This window comes from Notamacropus eugenii, chromosome 6 (genome assembly GCF_028372415.1).
Source record: "Notamacropus eugenii isolate mMacEug1 chromosome 6, mMacEug1.pri_v2, whole genome shotgun sequence".
Lineage (NCBI taxonomy): Eukaryota > Metazoa > Chordata > Mammalia > Diprotodontia > Macropodidae > Notamacropus > Notamacropus eugenii.
Window position 1 is genome coordinate 342,653,719 of NC_092877.1, and position 23,357 is coordinate 342,677,075.

Genomic DNA, 23,357 nt, shown 5'->3' on the forward strand with positions numbered 1-23,357 from the left:
TTCAACTTTTCCTCTTTCCCTTCTATCTTCCCTTTCTCCCTCTTTCATGATTCAAAGCAGCAGAGCAAGAGAGAAGGGCAGCTAAGAACACAGGAGATAGAATGGAGCTGCTTGGGGTTTAGGAATGCAGTTAAGTTGTCCTTTAGAAAAGGATTCTTTGGCAATGACCCAGCCCCAAACTTCAGTCAAGGTGTTCAAGCACCAGATTCTAATTCTGAAACCAGTTTAGAGATTTTCCTTTTATAAGTAAGAATCCAGGAGAAAAGGATCTCATGTAAGATCAACTATATCTAAAAATATCTGTACCTTCCTCATTTCCACCTAAACTGAGGTAAAAGAAAATGACCAATTTTGTTAGACTCAAGAAGAAAGTTTACACCTTTTAGAGAAAATGATTTCTGGGGGCGGGGGCCGCGATGGGGGGGGGGGGAGGAAAGGGGGGAAAAAACCCTACATCTCCTCTAATCTAAGTTACAGAGAGAACCTAAAGACTTTCCAAATGCGCACACCCAAACCAGTGGATAGGGGCAGAGACACCACGGATAGTAGCGGTCATTAAAGACAGTTTTCCGATAATTAAAAAAACAACAAAAACACAAAAACCCTTATGAAAAATCCAGAGGGGTTTTCGATAATCTACAGTGTCTTTCTGAGAGATGGTACTGTGAGTTTTGCCTGAGGTCTTGTTCAGACAGCAGCCAGGTGAGTTGTCTGGGAAAGCTTTTTCAAAATGTCCCCTTCCTTCCTCCTTCCCCTTCTCTTCCCAGACGGTGGTTTGGAATGCAGGCTCATTAAAACGATAAAGTGAAAGGGAAATGATGTTTGGCTACAGAAGAGCACCAGAGACACCAGAAGACCAAGGGACAGGTAGGACCTAGGGGACCCAGGACTTGAAAAAGTGTTGCCTTTGGCATAGAGCCTCCAGAGGGAGAAGAAAAACAAGGGTCCAAATCGATCCTCACCCTTTTAATTGCTTTCGGGAAACAATGGGGAAGACTACATTGGACACTGGTGATCTCCATCTGTCATATGTGCCCCCAAAGACTCCTGGAGCACTCGGCCCTGCCACTGAACGGTCTCCACCCTTGTGGGTCAAGTCTTCCTGCTCTTTCAGTCTCAGTCTCCAAGACGTTGCCATTAGAAGGGAAAGTCTTTTTTTTTTTTGTAAGGTTTTATTACCTCAGCAGAGTATCCGTTTTCCTTTTCCCTGCTTTTCCTCGAGTTTCTAAACCACCGAGTACTCTTTTACACCTGCACCCTACAGTCCAATCTTTTGGGGCGAGAAGACAACGAATTGGGCTCTACCATTCTACTTCTTATTTTTACAAGGACACCAACATTTCCCTCCTTTCGCTCCTCCTTCCACTTTTTGGAGAGAGGACTGGGGGTGTGGGGAAAAGGTTCCCAAGAGTTTCCAGTAAACAGAAAGCGTGTTCCAGGCAGCCCCTTCCCCTTCACTCCCCCCAACCCCGAGCACCACGCAGTTCCCCCTATGTCCAAAAGGGGGAGCCCGCAACAAACGCGCCAAGAACTGACTGTCGGAGTCCTGAGCCGTAGCCCCAGGAGAGCTGATCGCTCGCTTGCCGGCTATTTCCAATGGGAGAGTTCTAGACTTAATGAATAATAATAATAATAAAAAGATTAAAGAAATTTCTTTGAGTCGACGAAAAGTATCTGTCTTAGCCAACTACGAACACGTCGAACTTTCAAGCCTTTATGTTTTCCCCCAAAAGCCCAAGTGCCAGTAGGGCAGCAGGTGGCGCGCCCTGGGTGCCAACCCGCAAGTCCTCGGCTGCGCATTCGAAACTTGAACTTTCCGGCGGCGCTTCGAGTGCCAGTCCCTACCCGTCCCTAGTCCAAGTCTGGAACCCTTTCAGACGGCTCTTCCTTATAAGTAATTAGAGCCTCAAGTAACTAGCACGCATGCCAGCTCTAGGATGTGGCTTGGAACCCCGGGTTCAGGAGCCTTGTTTTCTGTGCTGCAGCGTTTTGCCAGCATCTCCTCCTCCAAGGCAGTGCAGGGCAGACAGTTCTTACCCCCAGGCTGGAAACCCCCACTTCGTGAGCAGGGAAGGGGAGGCACAGCAAAATAGAATAGTACTCCCCCTTTTCCCTCTCAACTTAAAAAAACCCACACACAACCCACCAACCTACCCTTCACCTGTATTTAAATCGCACGTCTTTAATTACAGCAGTTGGGGATGTATGAGGCTGAAATGAAATTAGCAGTCATTACCAGTCCTTTAACTCGGTGGTGCTTTTGATCAGCACGAAATTAGCTTTCGAGTCCTAACAAAGGCGCTATAGCAAGCAGTGGGCTGTAAATAAGACAGCTCGACCTGCCCTCAACACCTTTTCTCTTGTCAATCACAGCTCTATCATTCAGCCCAAGATTAACCTTTATCTACCAAAATCTTAAAGGGGGGAGCTCCTTCGTGTACCGCGTCGCTCCCTAACAGAGCCTAAAATGAACCCCCCTCGTTAAATTGTATTATAATGAGTTGGTGTCAACATCTGCAATTTCCCAATCATTCCCTCTCCCCCCCCACCACTCCCGCCCTCTACTCCCGCCCCACAGCATCAGAGAGGCAGAAGAAAGCTCAGGTAGGCAAAACAATCCTCTAAGGCCGCCTCAAAGAAGGAAAATGAAAAGTGTTAGTCGGTTTTGGAGAGGCAATTTTATGTGGGAACATACCTGCTTTTAGAAAATGATTTTGGGGAAATGATTAATTTCCTTCCCGGAAGGAAGCAATATAGGAAGGGGGGGGGGGGAGGGAGGAAGATCTAGCTGACAGCCACTGGGTCTTCAGTGTGGTACGGAAAGTAAAACATACGTTCAGGTTACCATTAGGAGGCACCAGAGAGTAAGCCCTTGGTCCCCAGCCTTCAAGGGACAAGAATTCTGTCCAGTTTTTGCCTTGGACATGTCGCCAGCACTTACTTGCACATTCTCCCAAGTAACATTTTGCCCTCACCCACTTTTCGGGCATTCCATAAATTAAAGTTCACTAATTCCCCCAGCCCTATATGTCCCATCCTATCCCCTAATTAAAAAAAAAGCAGGTCATCAGGAAGGCTTTCGGACTATGCTCGCTTCACAGTTTGGATGCGGCCCGCGCACCCCCTTTGAGTAACTCGCATAGCGCGGGAGAGGCTCCGTGGGAAGGCAAACTGCCAAAGCAAATCCAACAGGGGCGGAAGCCTAGATTTTAAAGTCCTGGGTTCCTCTCTGGTGCTTCCTGGTTGTGGTTTCTTACTTTTATAAGGGAAACACACACATCATCACCAACCACCCCACTAACAGTCTATGACCCCACAAGGCAGATGATTGTGTTCGACAACGAAACTATTTGGAAGAAAATAATACGATACCATTTCATCTCAGCACTTGTTTAAAGATAACGAAACGAGCAAACAATTGCAGAAGTTAACGCTTTCAGCTTTCGATAACCCTGGTGAAATGATTGCCACACAAGGTGAGTTTCCAGATCTTTGTAAAGGTCAAAAAAAGAGAAGAAAAAAAGGAGGAGGGGATTAAGGGAGAAAGCGAGGGAGGGTGGAAAAGGGGAGGGAGAGGAGAGGAGAGAAGAGAGGAGAGGAGAGAGGAGAGAAGAAGAGAGGAGAAAAGACAGGAGACAGGAGAGGAGAGGAGAGGAGAGGAGAGGAGAGGAGAGGAGAGGAGAGGAGAAAGCTCGCAGTCAATGTCAAAGTTGGTTTGCAAGCTACTTACACGTCCAGGCCAGATCAGGGTGTTGTCTTCTAGCGGTTTGATTGGCAGGTAAAAAAGCGAAAGGAGGCGAGGGCTCCCGGAGTCTCCTGTCAGTCCCTGCTTGCTTACTTCTCACCGGACAGCGCCAGTTGAAGGAGCTCTGCGTTTCCCCTCTCTCTGTTCTCCTCCTCTCCTCATCCTCCTCCTCCTCCTCTTCTTCCTCCTCCTCCTTTTCCAGCCAGGACACGGTGAATCCAGTTCGGCTTTTTTCCCCCCAGTGGATCCGTCAGCCTCCTTCCTCCTCCACCCGCCTCGCCTGCCAGAAGCCTCCAAGTCCTAGCCTAGCTTTGCCACTGAGAGAGTCCCTGCAACAAGAAAGACCGTTTATGGCTTAAAACCCCAAATGGCTGATTTTTTAAAAGAGAGAGAAAGAGAGGGAGAGAGAGGGGGAGAGAGAGTGGAGAGTGAAGAGAGGGTGAGGGAGAGGGAGAGGGGAGAGAGAAGAACGCACCCAGAGAACAACAAAAAAGTCAGTTAGCCCAACAGTGCTCTATCCCCCCACCGCACAGAAGAATAAAAAAAAAAAGCTTTATGTTTTTTCAGTGGGTATTCAAAGATAATTTGATGCCATTGTTTCTGCTACAGATGGTTCTTTTAAATACAATAACACGCCTCTTTGTGCGGACTACCCACAATAAAAATCGAAAGCGGTCCCCTGAATAACCATTTTGTTCTCTCTTGTATGAGGCCAACAAAAGACGCCGTGAGGTAATGGGTTCTGTTTATTGAAGCCATAGAATAGGGGTTTGATAAAGATTTTTTTTTTTAAGCAGGAGACCTTGCAAGGTCGAACTGATCTCTTCATATTTTCCTCTTTAAAAAAATTTTTTTTTATTAAACTATCTGCTCATAGATTATTTTCCCGTGCATCTGCAGGTTTTCCCCTTGATTCTTAATCGGCCCAAACATCTGTCCTTTGTAAAGGGGCTTTATTCTGCTTGTTTTGGAATATCTGCATGGGGATCAATAGTAAGGCCACCTTAGTCAAGCCTCAGTTTCCTCCAGAGACTGAAAGGGTCAGAGCGCTGGAGGTATTTTCGGTTCCTTCGGTTGGGGGTGTAGCTACGCTGGAGCGGAAGAGAAGGGGGTCCAGGAAAGGGTACCCCCCCCAAAAAAACCAGTGTCTGGAGGGAAAACTGATTACTGCCCACTCCGCTCTCCTCCGCCCGAATCCTTGTGCAATCCATGCAGAAAGAAGGAAGAAATGACGGTAGACACAGATCAGGAAAGAAGGATGACGGCCACAGGAGACGTGCCCACATCTTTTCGTGCCGTTTCCCCCCACTCCTTTGGACTAGACACTAGGCATGCTCGCCTGCGCTCCTAAAGGGCTCCGCTCTCTCCATCTCACAGACTAGGCTCTCTAGCACCTTAACCAAGGATAGTGAACCTGGATAAAGGGGTGGGGAATACGGCTGGGCAGCCCACAAGTTGACATCCTAGAAGCCCAGAGCCCCAGGGGATGCTGGTGGACCTATAAAGTCTCCTTGCTCCTACCCTGGCAACTTGGGCTCTTTGCACTCCTCCAGGGTCTCCGGTCATCTATTTAGCTTGTTAGTGCCATCTCTTTGCCAGTTTGAAGTCACCACTTCTCCCCATTCCCCTTGGGACCCTTGTACTGGCCCCATCTGGGTGGGCCTGCTGCTGCCTTCTAGTTCGGCTGTCTTTAGATGTAAGCCCTGCCTGTCACTCGGGGCCTAAATTTGGAAACGAGAGAAGTCTGTATCCCCTTCGATGACCTTCACGTCTCTCTCCCTGGACCCTCCCCCCGCCTTTGGCGAGGGAGGAGACAAAGAGGGCTCGACCGGGAAATTGTTAGACCCTGACTGTATTTCTCTACCTTTCTATAGGAATGGATGGTATGGATCCCCGTCCCTCTGGAGCTGGGTTTGAGAGTAATGCTGCTCTGTGACTTCTGCCCTTTGTGAGTTCCGAAGTAGGGTTCACCTGGAGCCCGGCGATGCTGTGGGATAAAGGCTTTAACCTTAAGAAAACAAACAAACAAACAAAAAACCCCACGTCCTTAAGCACCCACCTCTATGTTTCTGCTTTTCTGTTTCTCCTCTATTTCTGTCTCCTGCCTCTATTTCTCTCTTCTGTCTTTTTTTTTAATCCTCCCCTCCTGTCTGTCTTTGTCTCTTTCCATAAAGGTCTCTTCCTCTCCCGGTCTCCTCTCCGTCTCTCTATGTCACTCGGTGTCTCTGCCTGTTTCCGTCTCCGCCCTCCTCTCTGCCTCTATTTCTCCGTGTGTGTCATCATCTTTCTCTATCTTTCCCTCCCCCTTCCATCCATCTCTCAGTCACTTTCTCCCTCCTCTTTCCATCCTCTACAAAAATAAAAGACATCCCAGACCAAGCCCATCTTCGCTTCCACTTTTCCTTTTCGAAACGCATACGCCATTGGTTCCCAACTAGTCTGAAGTCATCTAATAAGGAATTATTGGGAAGTATTAATTACACACCAATTAAGGTCTTTGGTCGGAAATTCCGAAGACAAAGATAAGCCACAAAACAAAACTAAAAGTATCTGTACCTTGTTGGTTCCTCAAGATCCCATTTTGCCTTACAGAATAAATGTCTGGATTACCTCTTCGCAGAGTTGGAAAGCCAGGGCATAGACCCCACCCCGACTTCTGATCAGCTCCCCTGCGCCCCAAGAGAGCTCTGCCTCTGCACCAGCATAGGGAGTACAAGCAGTTAGCTCCCTCTGGCCGGGTGGCAGATTTCAGACCGCCCTTCCACGGCTCAGTCATTACTAGGGAGGCTGTAGAAACATTCAGAGGGTCCAATGGCCGGAAGCTTGGCTGAGCAGGTCGAAGGGTGGGCATCCTTCTTCACAGATAAACATTCTTACCAGAGACGCAGTTCTTTTTCACGTTTTAAGTCGGGGTGAGGAAAAAGTAAGGGAGTATATCTCTAAACTTTACAACCAAAACAGACCTCCCAAGTTGGGTCAGAGAGACAGTGGCTATCAAGTTTCTTGGGGAATTGTCTTGACTTTACTAGATGTCAGAAGTCACCAAGAGCGTCTGAATTTGACAAAAGCGCTTCCCACCCTTTCTCACAATCCCACTGACTATGCCAACATAGGAGAAAATGTCCTGCTTTAGGTTGTGTCGGGACCTCTCTGGGGTTAGAGACAGATTCTACAGCCAGCTCAAGGGGGGTGATTAGCAGACTTCTTAAGGTCAAACATATGGGATCCACTTGATCCTTTTGATTCATCTATCCCTCCTTCCCTCCCTCCCTCCCTCCCTCGCTCCCTTCATAAAGGCGCTGGAATCTGGGCCTCGCAGGTGTCTTGAGGCGTCGGGGAAACACCAAGAAAGGAGTTCCCAGGCTAAGAAATCTTGGGGGACTCTGGATAAATGCGAATCGCGCCCCTTCCCATTGGGGAAAGGTGGGAGAAACTGTATCTGGTGGGTTATATGAATGCCAAGGGGCCATCAACTGCCCCAGATATGAGCGGGAGGCGGGGCCAGTGGTACCGCTGTCTTTGAAAACAATCCAATTTTGCACAAGTGAAAGGATGTCTGGGCCAGAAGCCCGGGTCTTGGCCCTAGCCTAAGTTTGTCGGAAGCCACGAGGAAAACGAAATTGGACACTGCCGAGAGCTGAGATAGAGGCGAGTCCTCTAATGCGAACTGTCCCTCCTCGACTATGTTCTGGCTCCAAACATTTGTTGCCTAAGGGGAAATCGGGAGGCCTTACAAACTGACAGCAGGGCGAAGGGCTGGTTCTGAGCCCAAGACCAGAATATAAAACTATTCCCCACTCTCCTCTCTTCTCATCCCTTACAAATGGTATGGTGAGCTCCGGGATTAGTCAGAACCACATTTTGACGTGTTTTCTCTAAGCTTGATGACTTACTGGCCTCTCCCGTATTTGGACTCTGCCAGTTAGAGTTATTCCCCTGCCTTGGTCAACAGTCTGAGCACAATTTGTCCAGGAACTTTGAACCAATTAAAAATGTAAACAGCCAGATGAGAATCTGTTGAGGGTAGAGGATGCCAGGAACTGGTGCTCACCTTGACTATGCTTGATAGGGACCAAGACAGCTTTTGGAGCAAATGAGACAAGGTATGTAAGGTGTTATTTAAATGCCAGTTGCTACTGCTGCTAATGTTATTTATTTCCTCCTTTATGGGATTTTACTCAGATGTAGCTTCAAGAAATCAATCATCAAATGTCAGTGTCTGCACCAAATTTGGAATCTGAGGGGTTGGGTTCAGATTCCAGTTCTCAAACTCACTACCAGTGTGACTTTGGGGAAGTTACTTCCTTCATTTGGGTCTCATTCTCATCTATAACTCAGTATTAGTCTCATTTTACATTTAACTTAGCCTGAGAAAGCAGCAGGGGAGAAGGGCTTCATGGGCAGGGCAAATTTGGACCAGAATATACCCCAGCCTGGAAATAGAAGACTGTAAACATTTGTGTGTTTATTAACTTGATGCAAGTTAAGCTGACATTAGAATTCCCTTCCTTAGTCGTAGAGCATTACAAAACCAGCAGACTTTAGCCAAAAAGTGAAGTATTTGGAGTTGGCAGAGGGCCAGGTTCCAGTCTTGGCTGCTGCTTATGCAATTATCAGTGAAATGATTATCTCTGAGCTTCATTTTTCTCACTGTAAAATGGGCACATTAATTCTTCTAATACCCACTAACTCCCAGGGCTATTGTAAAGATCAAATGAGACAGTATTTGGAAAGGGCTCATTTTATAAATGTTGGTTTTTAAGGCCAAAGTCCATCATTCCTGTTTGTTTATTACTTCTCCCTTGGGAGAATCAGGCTGTTGAATGCAAGGTTTAAAAGAAGAGGGTAGAACTTGGGGTAGAACTTGGGCTTCACTTGATTTATGAATGTCCCTTTTGACAGGCTGGCAGCTAGAAGCCAGACAGGATAATTCTGGGGCTTGGTAGGGAGAGAAGGATTTCATTTTTGTTTAAAGTACCCTAAGAAATATTAATTGAAGAGATCTCTTCCTGTATTCTGTGGCAATCCCCTTCAAGACTTCCTTCTCTGGTCCATGATTTTCTGTTACTGCTCTCCACCCCTGCTCCCTATCTTCCACTTGTGTTCTGACTTCAAGTCATTAATCAGTGTTTCTAGGCTTTAGAATATTTGAGCTTGAATTCCATTTCACCCTGATGGATATTTTCTAAGTGACCTAAGACAAGCCATGTCTCTCCAGGCCACAGTTTCTCCTCCTGTAAAATTTGAGGGGCAGGGATAAAGATAGATATAATCTCTAAAGTTTCCTCCAGTTGTGAGTATTATGAAATAATACAAAAAGACCCATTTGAAGAGGTAATGGCAGCACTAGCAGGCTGCTAGGGAGCAAAATGGATAGAATACTGGACCTGGGATCTGGATTCAAGTTTGACTTCAGACACCTATTAAGCTGTTTGACCTTGACCTCCATTTACTTCAGTTTCCATATTTATAAAATAGGGAGAATAATTGTACCTACCTCCCAGAGTTGCTGTGAAGATCAAATGAAAAAATAATTGTAAAGCATTTAGTATAGTTCCTGGTACATAATAAGGAACAAATAGAAAGATAAGTAACATATATATGTGTATATATATATATATATATTATATATATATATGTACATATATATATACACATATATATGTGTATATATATATATATATTATATATATATATGTACACACACATATACATGTTAGCTATTATCATTAGCATCCTATTAGCATGGATTAGGCAAAATCAAAGTATTAATGATTAGAGGCTGTTCTGTCTTGTTCTCAAGGCTCTTTCTGGTATTGGCAGCTGCCTTCTCTCTGGATTTGAACCTGGTGGTAGAAGGGAGAATGTGGTTGATGCCATATTTACTTAGGCTTCCTTGGTATTGTCTTCATAATCCAGATGGTTTGTTATTGTTTAAAAAGAGCCAGAAGAAGTCCAGGAGCCCTAGCACATTAAAGTGTAGCAACATTCCTGGAGGGTGGGATGGGAAATAGATAGCTCTGAAGGAACAGGCCTGAGGTTTCAAAGGGTTCTGGGAAGTTGGAAAACATCAGAGTAGGTTGGATGTTAGAATCATCTACCTTATCCCCACAGGCCAGAAGAAGCAGGAGATAATTTGAGTGGCCTGGAGAACTCCAAGAGGAAAAGCCCAAGGGAGTCTGCCACAGACATGTTATACAGAGAGAATGGTTTCTCTGTAGAAAAAAAGGCGTAACAAACTATCCTACCCTCCCTCTTCTCTAGTTACAGGGCTTCACATTCACACTAGCCAATAACTCATTATCCTTCTTCTCTTCTCCTCCTCTTCTACCTGGCCTTTGCCTTCCTGAAATACAATATTTCCCATTCCCAATCTGCTTCTTTCTAATATTGGAGCCCATTCCATGCATCCATGTAGAAGGGAGATGATGCAGAGCATGGTGTGTCTTTAGAAGACTAATATGGGGGATGGAGAAAAGGAGGAAGGAAGAATTCTTTTACTCTGGAATATTTACCTTCCTTCCCTCCTTTCCCAAATTTGTCTCGTACAAACCACAAAATAAATCAAACGTTTTTGGGAGAGACAGCAGCTGGTATTTAAGGAGCAAAAGTGCTTCACATTTATGACTGGATTGATTCCTCAAAATAACTAGATGAAGTAGGCAATGCAGATATTTCCATTTTACAGTTGGGAAATCTGAGACAGTCAAGTGATGAATTCATGTGGCAAGAGCAGCATCCAAGGCTGAACCAATATCTCTCCTGACTCCAGGCCCAGAAAGCTTTCCCTTATTAAATCCAACTTCTGGGCAACATGGGTAACTTCAGTAGATTAAATTCACAAAGTACTTTTAAAACACCTATTATGGGAGAAAGGTATGGAGCTAGATCATAGGGTTATAAAGACAAAAAACTACCCAGTCTTTCATTCAAAGGGCTTATAATTTACTGTACATAATGTCTTCGCTACCTTCCCAACCCCACGGAAATCTTATATGTACCATATGCAGTACATAAAACAAGAGCAAGGACCTCAAAACATATTTGAGAATTCAACTAATAAGCCATACTGGGACCAGGGGAAGGGCAGAACTGTTGCCCATAATCATGTGACACTGGTCCATAAAAAATTAAGAACATTTTAAATAGATGTCACATACCAAACAGCAACAACCTCCAAATTATCTGGTATAGAATATTTTTATGTATATGTAGTGTGTGTATATGCATATAAATGTATACACACAGATACACATATACACACATGCACACATATATGTGTGTATGAGCATATGTACATATATATAAAATTAAAATCTTGTGAGAACAAGACAAAGTCCATGACATTCTGCTTGCTACTGGGCTCATCCCAAGCTCTCAGAAAGTCTACAAACGATGAGCTTACCTCCCAATTCTCTTATTCAATTAAAAAAAACCAGTCATTTTATTCATTTGTACAATAGTATGAAGGACATTTAATATAAAAGAGTAGTCTCAGGAGAGCTACTCATTTTCTGACCATTTCTATCTGAACTCCATCAAACATGATAACTAGTAAGACCCAAGCTTACATTTATAGATCACTTTCAAGTTTGTAAATCGCTTTAGGTACACTATTTCATTTGATCTTCCCAACAACCCTGTGAGGTGGCTATTCTTATTACCATTTTATAGATCCAGAGACTAGGGTTCAGAGATGTCAAACAACTCTGTCAGTGGCATATTCAAAGTATCTGTGATAGGGTTCAAACCCAGATTTTCCTGCCTCCAAGTCCAACATAATGTGCCATGCTCGGCCATTCACTGATCTGTGCCCTGCTATAGTTGTACATTCTTCATGAATTTGAGGTTAGCATACATGCAGCCTGGGTCAGTATTTGGCTATTGAATATGCCCATCTCAAAAAACACCTGCCCATGGGAATGCCCTGTTGCTGGTCTGGACATCTGAAAATATATCGTGTGTGTGTGTGTGTGTGTGTGTGTGTGTGCGCATGTGTGTTGAGGGTAGGGGGAAAGGTTAGAGAGAGTTTCTGGTATATTTAAAAGTCCTGAGAAAATGAATTCCAAGGTCAGCTGGTCTTGTAGGTTTACTGAGAAGTGGACATAAAGTTGGTTAAACAGTGGAGTCTGAGAGAAGAGAACTTACTAATTTTGATTGACTTTAACAAAAAAAGGTTACTGAGCTAAAGAAACCAACTACTGGAAAGATTTCCATTTATTCTCCTTGTCTACTCCTTTGCTTTCCCCTTAAAAAAAGCTCCACCTGCATCACTTTCCCCATTCGAATCCTTCCCTGCTTTAGTTATTCAAACCTATAGAGATTCTGTTCGAGAGCGCACGGATAATCATCATAATCTAAATATTTGGTCCAAGGTTCACTAGCATCTTTCTATTGGTCCTAAGTGGCTAGGTTTTGCCAAATTGGATCCAATTCATTCAATAAACAGTTATTAAGCACCTACTATGTGTTATTTGGTAGGAGTGAATGCCTTCTCCTGAGGGCAAATATATACAACTCAGTAAATAGATAATATTTGAAAAGTGAGCTACCATATATATATGTATGTATACATACATATAGAGAGATATAAATATATAGATATATTTGACAGGGGGATCGCTAACCAAAGCTTCTTCATCTGTTGACTATAGGCTTTGGGAGTTGGGTGAAATAGTTTATAGAAATGAGCATTTTCTTCCTTCTCTTTTCAAGCACATTTCCCCAGGTCAGGTCTGCCTTTGACAAAGACCTGTAGGATCTTGTGGTTGTAGCAGGCCAGTACTGGATTAAGGCCAAGGAGAGAGACTTTGCCAGCTACTAAAGGGGACCTTTGTAATTTAAAACTTCCTTACACTTGAAGGCATGAGGCATCTAGGGCCTAGGTAGTAATGAATTTAGGGATCAGCTAGTGCTAGCCCCTCTCAGCTAGTGATTTCTTGGATGCCTCCCCTTCACTTTGGAGCAGAGGAGAAATTCCCATATATTCAGGGTCCAAGTCTCCAAAGAGTTCAGGCCAATGGCATATCCAGCTACATCTTCCAAAAACCCGAGGCTCAGAAATCCAGAAGGGAGGGAGGAAACCACAGCCCTGACAGTACACACGTGATTACTAATTAACCTCATTAATGATTGCAAATCCGTGAAAATCTGTATTTTTATTTTCACTGAAAGTCAATTAAAAACATTTTGCCTCCTATTACCTACGTTTTTTTGCTACCTCCCCCCACCCCCCTTAATCACCTCCATCAGGACTGCCCTCTCAGAGGTCAGTAGAAATTACTTTAAGACATTCAAATAAAAGTATTGTTATTTTAATAGGCACTGTGGATAGTTTAATTTGTATCTTGTATTAAATTAAACATATGGTGAACAGGGTATAATAGATTTTCTATAATTTAGCTGCCAACGTGGCTACGGCAGCCAGTCCCTCTCCCCAACAGCCTTGTCAGTGGTTTGTTTACTAGCTTATTTGAATTAAAATAAAGCTTCTCTTCTGCTGACTGCACATCATTATCTATGAGACCATAATCCTGTGAGCAAATCCCATATCTTCCAGAACTGCCTCTTTTGTTTGGGATCACCGAGAGCTTAGCCTATGACAAAGAGGAATAAGGCATCCCTCTCATCCTCATAATTAAGTGTGGGGAGTAATTTAGAAACAAACCCAGAAAGATGTACAATTTAGAGTTATATTTCTATACAGAATGGAGGAGAAACAGGATAGGCCAAGCACCTGATTGTGAGTGGGATGTTTCAGCCATATGACAGGCACCCATCCAGTTGAGGAAAAAGGACAAATGTGAAGCAGCAGCTATTAAAGGACGCCCTCATTTTTGCACCAACGGGGCAGCCATTCTGTCTGAGGGAGCTAAAGGCAAGTGTGGGGTGTCACTCAGGGGAAATGGGATTCTTCGTTCCCTTCTTTTCTGGGGAACCCACACTATGTTCTCCCATTATTCTAACTGGATTCACAATTAATAGTCATTGTGTTGTTCATATAGGAGATCTGTAATTGTGAGCATGGTAGTCAAAATGCTGAATAAGAATAAAAAAGCAGGTTTTTTAAAATTTTGTTTTGTTTTCCTTATGGAAAAATACAACTCTTGTCAAAAATTGTTAGCATTTTCCATCCAGGACGCACAAAACTATGCTTCACAGCAAAGAGAAAAGAATGAATAATTTAACTGGCCATTTCCAATTGCACCCCCAGCTTGTCTTACCTCCCTGCTCCTCGCTGTGACATGAAGAACATTTCTCAGTTTAAATAGAAGTTGCAGAATTTCACAACCAGGTCATACAGAGAAACAGCTTCCCCTGCTTTGCCGCCCACAGACAAATTGGTGATGCCTGTTTAGAAGAAGAGGGGCAAGGCAGGGGTGGATTTATCAAAGTCTTCCACAGGAATTGTCACAGATGGGAATTCTGAGGACCTCTGAGAAACTAAACCAGACCCTGGTGAATTCGTAAGCAGGTCCTTAGATTTTAAAAACATTTAGGCAAAGTGACAGTTCAGAACATCTGTTAGCCTTCTGTCTGAGCGTAAACTCGATGTCATGGAGTGCACAGCTGTAGACATTTTGTGTGTCTTTGCCAACATCTGTCACAGCAGTACAGTAATATAGGTAATTATCCATACCTTCTATAAACTGTTTGCTATTTTAATTTTTTGAAAGAGTAAAATTAGCGTTATAGTCCTGGGCAAAAATAATTGAGATAAATATAATCATTTTTCCCCTCCCAAAGATGAATGAATGACTGATGTGATCACACTGAAAAGAGCATACATTTAGAAAAATTTCTCCTGCCAATATGGGCCTTAGACCAATTTTTAAAAGGTAAAAAAAAAGTAAGTGTTCTCTCCATATGAAAAAACATCAGAGATTCATTTTTCAGAAGCAAAAGTAGAATGAAAAATAGAATGAAAGAAAAGGAAGAAAGAAAATGGTCTGCCACATAAAGCAAATGAAGATGGTATATCCTGTGATTAAAAAAAAAAGTGTGTAGAACTGCTACACAGCCCTGGTGCCAACTGGTTCCCTCTTCCAAGTTGCCCAATGGTCATTTGACAATTGCTACTGGTAGCACTATCTGTTGTTGATGGACTAGCAAGGGCTATCTTCCACCCCCACCCCAACCACATACAACGGAACAGTGAAATGACAAGTATAACTGCCCCTTGTACCCTAATAGTTTACCATTAGAAGAAGAGTCACAAAGGGTTGGCAGACAGGGGTTCCATCAATTTCTTGGGATCTGGGGCCAGAGACCCATACAGCCCAGAAAAGATATCTGGATTCGGTGGACAGGCTGTGTGGTACCCGACTGTCTGAGTCATACCATAGCAGTCCCTGAGCCTAACATATGAAGAACTTGAACCAATTAAGGCACTATATTCCAAAGCCATTTGTGTGTGTATGTATTTATGTGTTTGTGTGTATACATGTGTGTGAATATGTGCATGTGTGTTTGTGTATATGTGTTGAATATATGTATGTGTATGTATGTGCGTATATGTGTGTGTATGTGTGTATCTGTGTATGTGTTTATATGTGTGTGTATGTGTACGTGTGTGTGAATGAGCAAAGGTGGGAGGGTTCAGAGAGAATTCCTTTTAGGAATCCCTCTGAGTGAAAAAGATTGAGTCCAGAAAGAGAAAATAAGCAGCCGCTGGGGATAGTTTCAACATCTAAACATGGGATGCCATCTTAACCAATTCATTACATACTTCTTTTGTTTCCACAACAAAAGGGAAGCAACCTGTGCTGGAAATTGTGATTCCAGTATGATCCCGCCAAGACTAAGGTGAAACCTTTAAAAAGTGCTGTCAACTCTGCCTCCAGCTGGCAAGAATGGTGCGGCCCGGAGGTCCCAAGTACAGTCTGGATGAGGTCGTGCCCTCGCCAAAGGCCCTGCACAGCCCTAGCTTCTGTAGTAAGGGCAGCTTCAGAAAATAATGATTCTGGGCAGGGGGGAAGGATGCTGGCCAGTTCTTTTACACAATCGGATTTCCTAGATGTGGCATTTAATCAGACAAGGTAAGCAGTTGAGTGGTTCTCTGTTTGGTGAACTCTATTGATGCTACAAAATGGAGCTTAGAGCTTTAAAGAAACCCTGGAGGGGTTGGGAAAATATTTTTAGAAGGCAATGTTGAAAGATATGACAGGAAGGATCATGGTGTGTACCAGCATACACCACCACCAGCAAGAAGGTGAGGAGTCATAGGCGTTGGCCTGTAAGGTCACAAGGTCCATTTGTCAAAGGCTCAGCGTCCAGAAGAGGATTCCAACTTAAGGCCAAGGGCCAGGAGGGGCAAACCTTTTAGGGGGAGGAGATGAGATGCATAAGAAAGAGAGAAGGAAGGAGTAGGACCTAGACATAAAAGAGACAGACAGCCTGGCCCCCAAAGAAATACTAAAGGTAGGAATGAAAGGAGATGATGACTAAAAGAGAAGAAGAAAAGAGAGAGAGAGGGATACTGACAGAGCGCATGGCTGGGGGTAGAGAAAAGAAGAGGATGCTGAGGGGTGAATGGGATCTTAGCAGCCAAGGGAAAACCAAGGGACTTGAATAGGAAAGTGGATGTTAAGGCCTTAGAAGCAGGAGGATAAAACAGTAAGAATTAAGACCTAGAAAGGAAGATTAAAAACAAAAAAATCAAAGAACAATGTAGCCTGTCCAGTTTAAAGTGGGTGAGTCTAAGATCCTTTCCAACTCAAATTCCTTTACTAGCAGTTAGGGGAAAAAAGGAGCAGTTTACGTGATTTGAGGATGATTAAAAAAGGGTAAAAATAATGAACTCCCCAAAATACCTTTGAAAAAACAGTCTCCCTTTAGTGCTGAGCCTGGGTCCTTTAAATGTCTCTACTGTTGGGATTCTGGGGCTGGAAACTCAAGCAGAAGGATCATTTTTAAAATAAGGTTATCAGTGGCATTATTTTTGAACTTAAAATAGGAGAGAGAGAACCCACAAAACAGTGGGAATAAAATATTCCATGTGGCTGTGGTGGCTTCTGTGAAAACACACATAGCTTCCCATTAAGCAGAGTGAACAGATAGGCGACTCACCGTTTCTGCAAACATAGGAGAGCAGGGGATATCGCCAGGATTTTTCTGTCCATCAAATCACACTTTCCCAGCACCCTTGGTCCTATAGTTACAGTATCTCCCTTTGACATTACACTTTTCATTCTGAAATTTTATTTGATTATAGTCAGGGCCAATACTGACTCTTTGAGGCTCTTCTACATTAGGGTCACACGGGGCCTCTCTTCACTGAGGGTCCCTGCCCCTATCAAAACCTGTTCTATTCCAACTGTTATTTGGAAACTATCACATACATCAATTCACACTAAGGTGCTAATGACTGACAACAGTGGTCCAGGGCACCCCTTAATAGGGAATGTTCCTTCACTAAAGGGAGAGGACCTCTTCTGGTAGAATGTCAGATGCTAGTAATAAGGCTATAAGGGATATGGGTGAGAGAGAACATGATATTTCTAAAACTCTTCTCATTATTCTGTATGGATGGCAACTTAGTCCAGTCTTAGCAAGAATAGGTTATCTTCTGGATAAATAGGAGGGTCTCTAATTTTAGAATAACAAGTTGGAAGGAAGCTGAGAGTTCTAAAAATTTGTAGAAATCTTTAAAGTCCAGGAAAAGGAAGGAAAAATACAAGTTTTTATTGTTTAATAGTATTGGTCTAGACCTTTGATTTCTTCAGTGTGGACAGAGGACATCTGTGGAAAAACACCTTCCACCCAGTGGTTAGTTTGTTACTTAAAATCTTAGAGAATTGCCTCAGAGCAAAAACAGATTCAACGACTTGCCCATCCCTGGTCAGCTTGTCCTACCCAGAGGCAGGATTCAAACCTTTGTCTTTCCACTCTAAAGGACTCCACTTTATCCATTACTGCTATTCAAAGTTTGATGAAAATAATACCAGTAGTTCAAATGTATATATCGATTTAAAGTTTATAAAAGTTAGAAAAAAGAAAGAGTCCTATTAGCTAATTTGGGGGAGGATGCCCAGGGAAAGACTTGCATGGGAGGTGGCTCCCCAGCAAAGCCCTAGACAAAGCTCAGCATTCTAAAGGGTGGAGATGAGAAGATTTCAATTTTACAAGGAACCTAGTCTCCAAATTACTGAGGAAAATTCAGCATTGGCTGCAGTTGTATCGGTTGGAAATTAGAGAGTAGCTGTAACACTCAGTAAGTTTGTTTTATATATCTGTACAGACACGCACACACAAATATACACACATACATATACATACACACACACATAACTATCTATTCATGTGTCCATTAAGGAGTCAAGAGAAGGCGCTAGGTGGTGCTGTGGATAGCAGCCTTGAAGTCAGGAGGACCTGAGTTCAAATGTGGTCTCAAACACGTACTAGCTATGTGACTCTGGGCAAGTAATTTAACCTTGTTTACCTCAGTTTCCTTATCTGTAAAATGAGCTGGAGAAGGAAATGGCAAACCACTTCAGTATCTTTGCCAAGAAAACTCCAAATGGAGACAACTGGACATGACTGAAATGACTCATCTCAACTCAAGGAGGCAAGATCCTCATTTAAATCCCATTTATGAGCAAGTCAGGACATTACCTGTGATGTCACTGGTCATTGGAAAGAAAATGACACACTCACTCCCCTGATATATAGCAATCTTACAAATCCCCTACTATGTGTATAACCTTGGGAATATCATTACTTTTCCCTGGGCCTCAGTTTCCTTATTTATAAAATCAGGGGCATAATCTAGATGACCTACAATGTCCCTCTGACTCTAAATCTAGGATCCTATGACTCTAAGTACCAGCTTCCATTTTAACCCATGTCAATAGAGGTCATAATAGCCTCTCTCAAAACTAGTTCTATATCAAAATGCCCCCAAATCCTTTCCCAAAGGAAATCATGGAGAACAACTCACAACTTATAGTGGTTTACGAGAGCTTTGCTCAGCCAAATGTGGTGGGTATTTCAAAGTTCATGATCCTTCTTTGACAGATGAGTAAACCAAGGCTCAGAGATGGAAGAGACTTCCTCAAGACCACAAAACTTTCAGGCCCAAGTCTCTCCTACCTCCAGGTCTAGTGCTCTTTCTCCTCAACAAGGTTGCAGAGAACTAAAGTCTGTGTCATTTAGGATATGGGCCACAGTCTCGAGCCTAAACTAAAGACAAATTAATTGTTTCCAATGATGTTCAAGACATCTTGCTCACTTCTACCAATAGCCTGAAGCACATAGTCCTTAAAGCAGGGAAGTACTAGGAAATGCTGCTTATAAAGACATCTATTTGGATACTTTCTAGAGGTTTATAAGAGATATTTCTACCACCACAGGCAGAAAGGATTTAGAACCACTATCCTCCTGTATCAGGGTTAACATTCAATGTCCATTACCAGCAAATGGCATCATTAGAAAAATAGGATCAATTTGTTGATTAGAAAGAAACACTCTGAAGTGGCCTGTTTCCCCTATGTGTACTATTCCTGTTTTCTCACACTTTAGAAGATGTGGAGGTCCTCTACAAACCCCAGCTTAGGGCCCCTCACAATCTAACTTGTATGCGCATCACCTCCTCCCATTCCTTTGCATAGGGTGGGATTCTAATGAGATTCCTCTCGTTAGAGCTTTATTTGCCATTCCTTATTTTCCTCCAGAAGATTTCAGAGTACCTTCCTTTTCCAAAGAGAGCAAGGCCGAAACCCACATACCAACAAGTCATTCTAGCTATCCAAAGGGATGTTGCCTCCATTTCCAAACGTCAAAGGACACACAGAAATAGAGGCGGCACCTCTGGTACTCTTTCACTTCTGGCCCAGCTTGTCCCAAAAGAGGCAGGAAATCAGGACACAGCTTTGAGCAAATTTCAGCACACAGACACTCAGAGATGACTACCATCTTGCACCTGCAAAATCTGCTGTCAGCTGCTCAATTCCAAGGCCCTGGCTTTTCACTGATTCCTGCATCTTGGCTGGCTAGTTTTTTAACTCCTTAGCTACTGGTAGCTCTACCAGTAAAAGTAAAACAAGCTTGGGGAACAAGAAAAAGACAAGAACCAAAGGGTGCAACTTCACTGAATTTTGCATGCTCCCTAAATTTGTCCCGAAAGTTGTCTCAACAGCTGCACACAGAGCAGAGGAACATCTCAAACTCCAGCCTTGACTTCCTAGCCCAGAATCCATTCATTCTGGCTTCAGGAAACGGCCAGCCATTCAAATCACCAGTCTCATTTATATGCTGCAGGCAAAAAGCCAACAAAAATATGGTCACATTTAAAAGCCCTTTAAAGAGGGAGCACCTCCCTCCTCTCCCAATTGTTCTCTGCTTTTGCACATTGCCAGTTAATAGGTTTTTAGAGCAGATTCCCTCAACTCCTTCCCCTGCCACATACTGACTTGGCTGGCATCTATGCGGCAAAAGGCTGTTTTTCAAGAGGCTTTTAAATCCATTGGCCCTCTTTACATCTTTCATTTGCTAGCTCTTCAGGTAGGAGCTGTGTTCCTCACTTAGCATCTTTTGCATGTTAGGAGTCATGCAACTGGAATGCATAACTGATGATGAGGATGATGAAAAATAACTATTGTAAAAGGTACTTAGGACTAAAACCACACTGATGTTTATGTTGAGAAATTCCACTGATCTGTCCCCTAAGAACTGCATCTATATAAAATATATTAATCATTTTATTGAGAAAATTAAATCCCCTTGTGCAAGTGTTCATGCTTTCATTAGCTGATATATTATTAAGGTTTATGGAAATCCATTTTATACCTTCACCTCTACCCCCACACATACACCTGCTTGGACTAAATATTAATAGGGTTGAGTCAAGAATGGGGTATAGATGATGAAAGAAATGCTAATAAAAAGAACTGATGAAAACCCATGGATGTGAATCCACATGTTGAGAAGCAATAGAGGATTTCTTTATTCAAAGCAAAAATTATCTGCTCAGTCCAATAACATAAGACAGAGTTAGTGGCATAATAACTGGTTTTTATATAGCCTTTGAAGGTCTGAAAAGCACCTTACTAACATTACCTTATTTGAGCCCCCTAATAACTCTTTTTGAAACTATTCTATCCATTTTATAGCTGAAGAAACTGAGCCTTGGTGAGTTTAAGTGACTGGTCACATAGAAAGTTATCAGAGGTGGAATTCAAACCTCTGCCTTCCTGCGTCTATGTTGGGCACTCTTTTCACTGGGCTACACTACTATTATAAAGAGGAAATGAACTGACCAATTTACTATGAATTCACATGGAAAAGAACATTGCTGTCGCATGTCTCTTTCAATACCAGCAGTATTGTATTTTGAGGCCCGTGATCCCAACATGTTGCTGAAATGAGCTGCAATTTTCCAAGTGATGCAGCCATTTAACACTAACCTGGTTCATATATTTTCTAATTTTTTCATTATTCTTGGTTCTGGTTAGTAAGTATGATACTTACTAATGAGTGACTGGCAGCAGGTAGAAAATAAACAATGAAAGTCTAAGGATTCAAAGACACCCAACTTAGAAGGCATGTAAGTTATTACTAACCAATAGGCTCATGGCAGCTAGGCAGCACAGGGGATAGAGAGTAGGTCCTGGATTCAAATCCGTGTTCAAATCTCTCTTCAGACACTTACTAGCTGTGTGATCCTGGGCAAATCACTTAACCCTGTTTACCTCAATTTCCTCATCTGTAAAATGAGCTAGAGAAGACAATGGCAATCCACTTCAGTATCTTTGCCAAGAAAATCTCAAACGAAGTCACAGAGTATTGAACACCACAGAGTATTGGACGTGACCAAAATGACATAACAACCAGTAGGCTGGATTTTCAAGTGCCATTAAAAAATTTAAGTGTAGAAGTAGCATAATTTAAAAGAAAGAAAGCTGGATTTGGAGTCATACTTCAAGGCTCAGAACCCTGGATCCACCATTTCTTACCTGTATGACCCTGGGCAAGTCACATTCTCTCTCTAGACCTCAGTTCCCTCATCTTCAAAATGAGGGGTTAGGAATCAAAAATCCCTAGTATCCCAGATCGAAATCAAGGCTCTTGTGAAGAAAACAGTTCCATGAAGTCCTATGTGGTACGCTGCCTTATAGAACGCCCTTGTATCTTGAGTGGGAAACTTCTGTATTTAACTTCTAAGCAGAACTAGGTCCTCAAAGGATGCATTTAGCTTGCAACAGCTCAAAGCACCACATTTTAGGTTGGAAATAATTGTCTACAAAAATATAATTAAAATATTCCCACTCCGAAGGATTGGGCTAAGAGTGTTTGTGAGGAGGAAATAACCTCAAGGGAATGTTTCTGCCAAAGGTCCTCAGTACAGTGGGAGCTCTTTATTCCCTTCTAACTTTCTCTAAACAAAGGTTGCTTATGTTGCTGGCTCACACTTGCTCTGGAGAGTAGAACATGCAACAATTATGGGTTATTCTGTGATCTTTGATCTTGCACTAGGCTGTATCTCTTGTACGCAGTTTGAGGGATGTACATCCTTTTAAATGCCATCTAACAGAGGCAGCTGTGATGGAACTAAGCTAAGCATGAATCTTTAAAGGAGAAATCTGTTTCCCCCCAAAAGGAGAAATGATTTATGAATCTTTTGTTTGAAAAAAAAAGTTCTTGTAATCTTTTTTGAGGGGGTATTTTAATTTTTCTTCATCATCAACTCACTTTCTGGGAAGAGGAAAAAAGGAAGAAGAAATAGAAAAAACTGGAGAAGGAGGAAAGGAGAGAAATCAGGAACAAAAGAGTGAAAGAGAAAAAAAGACAAAGATAAAAAAAGAGAGGGAGATAAAACAAAAGGGAAGGATAGGCAGAAAAATACAGTGAACAAGGTGGGAGAGAGATTTATTGTACAAGTTTAAATTTGTGTCTCCCCAGCAACATTTGCTGAAAACTTCCCTCTTTAAAGACTATGAATTCAAGAAAGTTTTCAACGTTCCCTCTTCGATTCCTCACTTTCTGTGGCACTACGTGGTTAATATCTAAATTAAGGAGAGAAGAAAGGAATTCAGATTAAAAATCAAGAAAATAAGAAAGGAAGAGAATAAGGGGAAGACGAGAAAAAAAGAACTTGGAAAGGTAAGACAATGTAGAAGGAGGGGAAAAAAGAAAAAAGCAGAAATGTTGGAGTCTTTGAATGAGAAAACAATCTGCATTCACAGGCATGGGCCCCTATTTCAATATTTTCACTGCTGTATGGAAACTCCTTTGGCCCTGATGGCTATACAGTAGATGTGAGTTATTCATTTGCAAGAGTGAAAATGCCCCCACAATATCAGTAGGTTGTGATTATTAAGGGATTCAGACTGTTGGAATACCTTGCATTAAATAGTGCCTCTCTCTGATGAGCTTAAAATGCGTTTTGGCATCTCATTAATTTTTGCCACATCATTGTGAGATATGTTGGGGCCAGGATCGCTATCTCCCTTCTACAGATGAGAAATGCTTATAATAGCTAGCATTTATATTATCACATTTTGGCCAAAAGGATATAAGCTAGCTTTTGATAAATCACATTTTCCAAGTTAAGTTTCCTAAGGATATGAGAAAAACTAGCCTTTAAGGAAATCAACTAATTTAACCAAACCCTGAG

At 42.6% G+C, this 23,357-nt stretch overlaps 1 long non-coding RNA gene across 3 annotated transcripts in view; it reads right to left on the reverse strand.

Annotated features, from left to right (window-relative positions):
* Window positions 1-23,357, reverse strand: part of LOC140510068 (uncharacterized) — a 150,963-nt gene that overhangs the window by 53,957 nt on the left and 73,649 nt on the right. For 2 of the 3 annotated variants that reach the window (XR_011969077.1, XR_011969076.1), the window contains exons 1-2: window positions 5,610-5,697; window positions 3,731-4,074 (exon numbers count right to left, since the gene is read on the reverse strand). This is a non-coding gene — a long non-coding RNA (uncharacterized lncRNA). Of the gene's footprint in view, window positions 1-3,730; window positions 4,075-5,609; window positions 5,733-23,357 lie in introns of those variants that run through there. The other variant, XR_011969078.1, reaches the window with a different exon arrangement.